The sequence below is a fragment of the Drosophila ananassae genome, assembly GCF_017639315.1.
Source record: "Drosophila ananassae strain 14024-0371.13 chromosome 4 unlocalized genomic scaffold, ASM1763931v2 tig00000054, whole genome shotgun sequence".
NCBI classification, from domain to species: domain Eukaryota; kingdom Metazoa; phylum Arthropoda; class Insecta; order Diptera; family Drosophilidae; genus Drosophila; species Drosophila ananassae.
In genome coordinates, this window is record NW_025319037.1 from 9,388,721 (window position 1) to 9,397,359 (window position 8,639).

General features: G+C 35.8%; 1 protein-coding gene across 3 annotated transcripts in view; it reads right to left on the minus strand.

The window, feature by feature from the left end:
• LOC6505477 (calcium/calmodulin-dependent protein kinase type II alpha chain) overlaps nucleotides 1–1,826 on the minus strand; it is a 99,166-nt gene extending 97,340 nt beyond the window's left edge. Inside the window, exon 1 of one of the 3 annotated variants that reach the window (XM_014904421.3) lies at nucleotides 1,040–1,826. The gene's annotated coding sequence lies outside the window, so the exon portion shown is untranslated. Of the gene's footprint in view, nucleotides 1–1,022 lie in introns of all 3 variants that reach the window. The other 2 variants (XM_014904424.3, XM_032455891.2) reach the window with 2 other exon arrangements.
• Between the last annotated feature and the right edge of the window lie 6,813 nt (nucleotides 1,827–8,639).

The following is an 8,639-nucleotide window of genomic DNA, read 5'->3' on the forward strand; positions in this document are numbered from 1 at the left end:
GTATATGTCGTTTTATGTGTAAGAATAAACATGCGTATGTATGTAACTAAATTCATATGGTTATGTGAATAGAAAAATTGAAAATGAAAAAAACATTTTTAAAATGGGGCTAGGTACATGTACATATATACATGGCTACTGCCATGTACATATATACATGGCTACTGCCATGTAACTGGGTGCTTAGTTTGCTATTACACAAGTTACCGTTTTTTTTATTTAATATTTTAAAAAATTTTAATATTAAATAAAAAAGCGGCAGGTGTTTCTAAATCGATTATATTTTATTCCCAATTAGAAATTAAATGAAATAGAATTGTCTGGGGTGGAGTGCTGATACAATCTTATGTATCCTTTTTAATTTCCTTTTCAAGAGCTTTTGTCAGTTGAGCTTAAAGGCAAAACGCCCCGCCTCAACAAGGATGTCACATGGAATAAAGTAGAACTTGTTGCGAATAACCAAGTTCCTCTACTAGTATTTAAGTTCTTTCAATGGGTATATCTTTGTATGTATATTTTAAAAATTCACTCTTATTATTTAAGATTGTTAGGTATTTACATAGTATATTTTATGGAGGGATAGACACATGAGCAAAATTTTCTTCTTAACATCGTGCGAGGCCTTTATGTACACATATTGAATACATTTTTACTTGATATTTTAAGCTAAAATTTATTTTAACGCATATTACACACATTTTTGTGGCCTCCAAATATTTATTTGTCTAATTAACACTCAACATATGTACATATGTGCATAAATTTACACATAGAAAAGTCCAAATCGAAATGTTCATAACTGGGCTAACTTCTATTTGTACATACAATATACTTATATAAATTATGCTTAATAAGATAAGAGTGGATATGTATACATATGTACATATGGAAAATATGTTTTTTCAAAATCTGTAAATATATATGTATATATAAATATTTTTATATTTTATTTATTTTTTATATGTATATATTTTATACATATATTTATGTACGTATGTATGTATTTAGCAAAATAGGAGTACACTACGCGAATAGTTACAACAATTTCGAGAACGTCCACTGGATTGAGAAACAAATTCAATACTGGCAGAAGATTTTTCGGCGTCGTCTAGTTTAGTGGAGTAGCCGAAAATAAAAGCTTTCAGCTAACTTTTTTCACTCATTTTCGAACTGAAAATTTGTGCTCGAAAGTCCATATTTTATACAAGCCACGCAAGGAGTCTGCGCATTAAAAATATTCTACCCGTCAGTATTGGACAATTGTGTGCATTGAAACTCATTGCTCAACGTATACATTTTGTATGCAAAAATTTTGTTGTGGCTTTAACATAATCGAAAGTAAAATATATTTGTATCTCAATTTTCCATTTATGATAATTATTAGTTTTATTTTTGAAATTATTCATTCCAAACCTAAACAAAATATGAACCTTTTTAGAAAGGAATACCTATATGTACATTGCGTGAATATTTTAATATTTCGTACCCGATTTAAATTTTTCAACGGAAATGAATAAATTTTTTAAAAATATATACCTTAAAAAGAATAAGCTTGCCAGATGTCCCAAGTTGATTACTACCCAATGTATTTTCTTTATGTTTCACATAACTAAGTAACTTTTTTATTAGGTACCTTTTTTTGTCAGTATCATTATCGGGGATTGTCTGCATGGATTTAATAAATAGGACTTCTGTATAATGTTCTGGTTTAATTTTATTCGCTTGTCAGATAATCATGTTGATCCTTTTAGCCAATTATGAACTAATTGCGCTGTTGCTGTTATAGGGCATCTGTAGCGGACAAATTTTAATAAACGCAAATTATCCTGAAAAGTTTAATTTTGTTACTTGACTATTTTTCGGGAAGACTTCTGTGTGAAGAATATATAATTTTGATTAAAGAACACATCTTACCGAAATTTTCGTTTTCGTTCTTACTGCAATAATTTGTCGTTGAGTCATCTTATTAATTAGATGATTCAGCGCAACTTTGTGGAATGTTTCAACCCATAAACATTTACGCATATATCAGTAAAAATCGATGAGATGCAATCTGGTTTTAGTGTAATTAAAAGGAATTTTCCGAGGCTTTCTGCATTGTTGCATTAAAGATTTTTATCCTCCTGCAGAGGGTATTATAATTTTGGTCATAAGTGTGCAACGCAGTGAAGGAGGGATATACATATATATAAAGTATATATATGTTTGATCAGGATCACATCCTGAGTCGATATAAGCATGTCCGTCTGTCCGTCGGATCGTCTGTCCGTCTCTCTGTTTCTACGCAAACTAGTCTCTCTATTTTAGAGCTATCGAGATGAAACTTTGCACACATCCTTCTGTTCCTTGCAGGTAGAATATAAGTCGGAGCTGCCGGGATCGGTCGACTATATCCTATAGCTGCCATATAACTGATTGATAGGAAATGTCTCTTAAAGTATTTCTATGGTGTACTGTTTCTAGGGTGATATTTTATATCCCCTGCTTAGCACTTTCTGATTTTTTAATCAAAATTGACCAGATGTATTGCTGAATTACTCCGTATAAATTTACGCTTTAGTTTCCGGCTCAGCTCGGCGGTTAAAGTTGAAGTGCTCTTTTTAGTCCAGATCTAGCAAAGGCGTATTATTATGAGTCAGAATTCGTGAAACCGATCACTAAAAATGAGTCGGTTTTGTTTTTCAAATTAAATGTGGTCAATGTGTAGCTCGTAAGCAGTAAAAGTAATTCCCAAAATATAATTTCCAAAAAAAATTTATTATGCTAGTTATTGACATAAACAATTTCTTGACATTTTTTTTTCGTTTCGCTATATCTCATAATCTATTCGCTCAAATGGAATGAAATTTTCACAGCTTTTTACTATTTTGTCGTAGTTTATAATGAAATTTTTGTCAAAGCGAATTCTTTTTTATTTTTTTATTTATAAATGTTTATTTAAACAAAGTTTTTGCAAAATATCGTTCTGGAGCATCAAAAATTCTGAAAAAAATTATAAATATTCTATAGGTCTTATTTATTAACATATAAAAATTTCAAAGTGTGCGGATTTTTTGTTCAGAAGATACGATAGTTTGAACTTAGCGCTGCACGCGTAGCGTCTTTGAGTGCAAGCGCTAGCACACACTACTTCCAGGGCGGTCATGAAATTAAGAGTTTTTGTTTAGTGCTAGCGCTTGCACTCAAAGACGCTACGCGTGCAGCGCTAAGTTCAAACTATCGTATCTTCTGAACAAAAAAATCCGCACACTTTGAAATTTTTATATGTTAATAAATAAGACCTATAGAATATTTATAATTTTTTTCAGAATTTTTGATGCTCCAGAACGATATTTTGCAAAAACTTTGTTTAAATAAACATTTATAAATAAAAAAATAAAAAAGAATTCGCTTTGACAAAAATTTCATTATAAACTACGACAAAATAGTAAAAAGCTGTGAAAATTTCATTCCATTTGAGCGAATAGATTATGAGATATAGCGAAACGAAAAAAAAATGTCAAGAAATTGTTTATGTCAATAACTAGCATAATAAATTTTTTTTGGAAATTATATTTTGGGAATTACTTTTACTGCTTACGAGCTACACATTGACCACATTTAATTTGAAAAACAAAACCGACTCATTTTTAGTGATCGGTTTCACGAATTCTGACTCTTATTTAATAAATATATAAATTAAGTGAAGGCATACGAAATCGAATAAACTGGAAATCCAGACAAGAAAATGGAGACCGTAAATTAGTTCCGGGAAAGGAAGAAGAAAAGTTAAAAGGGAGTGCAGATAATTTTCGGATATGTGTTGCAGATGTCATCTCCTTTGATCACCTTATCTAGCATTTTTGGTAAGATGACTCCTTTGGATACTCTTACGACCACAGAATCATCTGGAGAGTTAGGTTAAAAACCTACTGTATAGCTTATTTTAAATTCGTTTAATAAAATAAATCAACTTCAAAATTCATGTTCCTTGCACAAAGGACTTAAAACTCAAATCTATATCTATAGTTATTTTGACATTCAAAGTCAGATCCATTAATTCACAATAATTAGGTAATACCACTTACCACTTATAACATATAGACTTCTCATTTTATACAACGAAAACTGAACGCAAAACTTTCTTGTGACTGACCCAGGGAGAATCTTACTTTCATTCTTTCGCTCATTTTTACGCTCATAATCTCATTCTCATAGTTGCGCTTCTCTGCGACTGAACAACAAAAAAAATTCAATGAGATCTTGAGCGTAAAAATCTAAAAAAAAGACCTCTTTTAAATACTTATGCGATTGGGATTCTATAAAAGCCGTCGATGCAACGTGCTCCACTTGATGCGGTCCGAATTCTCTGTAAAAGTGGAGCAATCCGCTGATCCGCTTTTGGTGCTGGATGCCTCGGTGAAAAAGGGATTCTGTAAATGCGAAGCAATCCGCTGTTACTGCTTACAGTACCAAGTCAGCCAATCCGACTAATTGGTAACTGAGCGTTGCACAAAATTGGGATCTTACCAGGCTGCTTCCTGCTAGTATACGCTTTCTAAATAATGCTTAAAATTCGTGTTTTTTCTTCCACGAATAGAAATAAAAAGAACGTCACCGAATTTTGTATGTAGACTCGTTTGACACGAAAGCAATGAAATGTTCGCCATCCTCCTCGAAGACTTGAACAAAATCCCATTTCAGTCTTGCTTGCATCGCAATATTTGGCAAAAGGCTTGGAGAAATCGGGGTTGCAATAAACCGCTGCCTCCGTGAAACACCTATTTAAGTTTTTAAAGGCTCTTAAAACTTACGAAACGAGTCAACGAAAATTTGCGCTTCTTGGTCATTTGGTTCGTTAAATTGGGAACAAACTTTTTATTCCAGCTACAGAGTCCCATAAAGCTCCTTAACCTTCGAAGGGTTGTCGGAATCGGAAAATTGTTAATGGCCTCTACTTTATCCGAGTCTGCACATATCGTTCCATTACCGATGATTATCCGATGTTTATGGTAAGGACTGCTCTCCTTAAATGCAGAGCCAGATCTTTCAAGACCGCTAAGTGCGTCTTAAAATGAGACGAACTGTTTCCAAAAGTCAATCCCCAAGCAAAAGTCGTGCATCAGTGCGTATAGCTACCTAAAAATAACACAGATCGCTTTCTTTTCACTAATGCCTCCTTTATTCAATGTACAGATTTCAACTGTTATTCCTACCGCAGTCTGCTCCTCCGCCAGATCCTCGCTGCTAATCCGGCTTTTTCTGCGGATCCACTGTCAACGCTTATAATCCCGCCGTTCACCAGTCGCCGTTCCGGATTGGACGCACACACCTACCAGGCATACACCTGGCAGGATATGGCATGCGTGGCTCTCTTTTTCGGCCTCTGTTGGCTCTACGCCACTCCCTGCGTGTCTGCGGAGTTTCTGCTCCTGTTGTCGTCGCTGTCGTTGACCTGTTACTGCGGTGATTCCGCACCTGATCCTTGTTGGTCGCCGACGCCGATATGCATTCTCGGTGCCTAGCAGCCGGAAAAGTCACGAAGCGCCTCCTTTCCACTCAGAACACATTCACAGTTCCGTTCACTACTTACACCGGATGCACCGACACCTCACACCGGAAGTCTAGGCCCTGCAGGATTTGTGGCCGACCAGAGATTAGGCGTCGCGGCTCCTTCAATCTGGGTGATCACTGTGCATACGCACCAGCGAGCCTGGATAAGGAGTCTCCAGACTGGTCTGTGGTGTCCCCGATCGGTTTCTCCATTGGGCTTGAGTTCCCACGCTTCGCTTTGCGGTATCACGGCGCCACGGATCCTTTCACACCCGATTTTATTCCCGCACCTGACTATAAGACTGTCGGACTTACTCACGGGGGTTCCTTCAGCCTAACCCTCCTAGTTTTTTCAAGGAAACTTTTCTTCTTCATTGTCGGACTTTTAAGACTTTTTATGTCCCGCTTTGGTCCCGGCCCGGACTTTATAGCTGCTGCTACGCAGGGCACCTGATCCCATCCAGCGATCCGCCCCATTCCGCACCGCACCGAGATTGCATCTCTGCATCTATTCGATCCTCCAAATCTTGTGTTGAAATCTGAGATTTCTGCTGAAATCTCATTTGAATGGACTAGGTTTCGTATCCGAGTGCATCCTCTTGACCTCATCTAAATAGACTTCTCGGCTTCTGCTAGTTTCTCCCAATACCTGAACAGTTTTATATCTCGACTTAACGATCGTGTGCCTAATATCTGGGCGCAAATTATTCTTCAAGATTGCGACAGGACCATGAAATTTCCAAAAGGTCAACTAGCCCCGATATGCTATCGTCATTGATACCAAAAGCTTCGTTGCTTCCAATTTGGTATGGGATCTTCGATGTCACGTAGTCTCTATCTTCGCAAAATTGTAGCCGCAATCGTAAAGAACAGAACCACATCGCACAGTGGTTGCGCCCATAGGCCAAAAATAAAAAAAGTCATAACAACAAAAATATAGGAAAAGTAAACAAATCGCTTCTAAATTGTCCAAACTTCTTTGTGGCTTACTAGGTTTGTCCGGAAAATTAACCGTTCTTCTAAAAAATAGAATTGAAGTTGAGTGAAGGTGTTTATTTTCACAGCGCAGCTTGCGCGCATCGCGAATTTTTCATAACAAAACCGAACTTTGAAGTGGTCAGATCATTTATTACGTATCCAAATTTAAAATATTTGTAATGGATTTTGAAGTATAAGGTATTTTCTAAAATTTGAGATATTATAGAAAATCGTACATGTTAAACTGTTCTTGTTATATTAATTTGAAAAAATACATGTTTTTTGTCTATTTTTTGAACGTCTTTTTCATGTTTAGTTAAAGTTTTAGTTGTGATGCCACGAAATGCCACAATTAAGTTATATACTAATGTGTTCGTCTGGCTCTAAAGGTAATAAATGTGTAAATTTTTTTTGCAGAAATTTGCAGATGTGCTTACAATCGTGAAAATTCTAACACCCTCTTAACTTTTTAAGGTTCAGTTTTGCACTACAAAAATTTATTTTCGCTTGTGGGGTTGTTGTTCTGTTGCTTTGTCCTTCGTCTTTTGAGTTTGTGTTAATTAATAGATTTGCATATAATAGTTTTGAGTTATTTTTTGTTTATTCCATTGCTTTAAACTTTATTAAGTTCTTCTTATAAGTGTGTTTTCTCACGTTTATATGCTTTTAATGTATGGTGCAGCAAAGAGGGCTTACAGAATTTTATGTTGATGAAGTCTTATAACTCTTTCTTTATACAAATATAAGTAAACATCAATATTTAGTTTGTTTTTTTAATAGTAAGACTTCCCTCAACTTAATAGTTACGTAAAACTTCTTAGGGATTACAATTTAATGCTTGTATTTAAAGGTCAAATATTTAATTTTAGTATTGGAAAAAAAATAATTTTATGAAAAATCGCGCCATTGGTTTGTATGGAAGCTATACGATACGATTTTTTACAGTGTGCTTAGAATACTTTTATAGATTTTTTGAAAAAATTTCATTGCGATATCGCCACTAGAAATATTTTTGGCGCGGCACCATACAAGCCCAACCACTGTCGATGGTTCAGTTATATGGCAGCTATTGGATATAGTCGCCCGATCCTTATGAAATTTTGTAGATTAGATATTTTGACCAAATATAACATCTGTGGAGACTCCCAACTCTCTAACTTAAAAAACACCAAAGTTGCGGCATTTCCGATTAATTAGTTATATAGCAGCTATAGGATATAGTCGCCCGATCCTTATGAAATTTTGTAGATTAGAAAAATATAACATCTGTGAAAAGTTTCAACTCTCTAACTTAAAAAACACCAAAGTTTCGGCATTTCCGATCAATCAGTTATATGGAAGCTATAGGATATAGTGGTACGATCTGGTAAATTTTTTTATAATATGTTTATAATACTTTTCTTTTCATTTGTGGTGAAAGTTTCATAGCGATAGCACACCTAGAAGTATTTATGGCCGCGGTTCCATACAAGCCCGACCACTATGCATCGGGGTCACCAAATGTTCGTCAAACTTGGACTCGCGGTAAAAACTGTAGATCCGTAGTCGTAGTCAAAGCCTATAGAAGGATTGATTTAAAGCTCGATGTGGTCAGGCTGCGGTTGATGTGCGAGGAAGAAGGGATTGAGGTCCTGTGAAAGTTGACCGGCCGCCGGTGTGTGTTAGTTTTGTTTCGCTTAGATGTTCCTCTGATGGTCCATTAGGCGGGAGCAGTACCCTTATGCTAATTCATAAGGAACGAATTTCTAATGTGGTTTTTTTGATACATATGCCCACGGGGAAGTTCATTGATCGATTATACTGAGATATAGAGAAGCAATATAAACGGCTATCGGCCGCTATATTGTCGACAGAGCTGTATATTATTCGCCACAAACACACCACAAACAACGGATTTCTTAGGCTTTGGACGCTCATTAAGTATCTGAAGATTTCTAATCTGTGAATCAAGCGCACAGAGTTGGCTATTGATTTTGTCAAAGCTGCAAATCTTTTAATCCACTCTTCAAGAACGTCATCTTGAAAGGCACGACATCCGACGAGAAATGGCATCAAAAACTGAGGCCGTGACCCGGCACACTTAGCGTGAATAACGTTTTCCAATGGACGGCGCTAGAGTTCACTGGAAT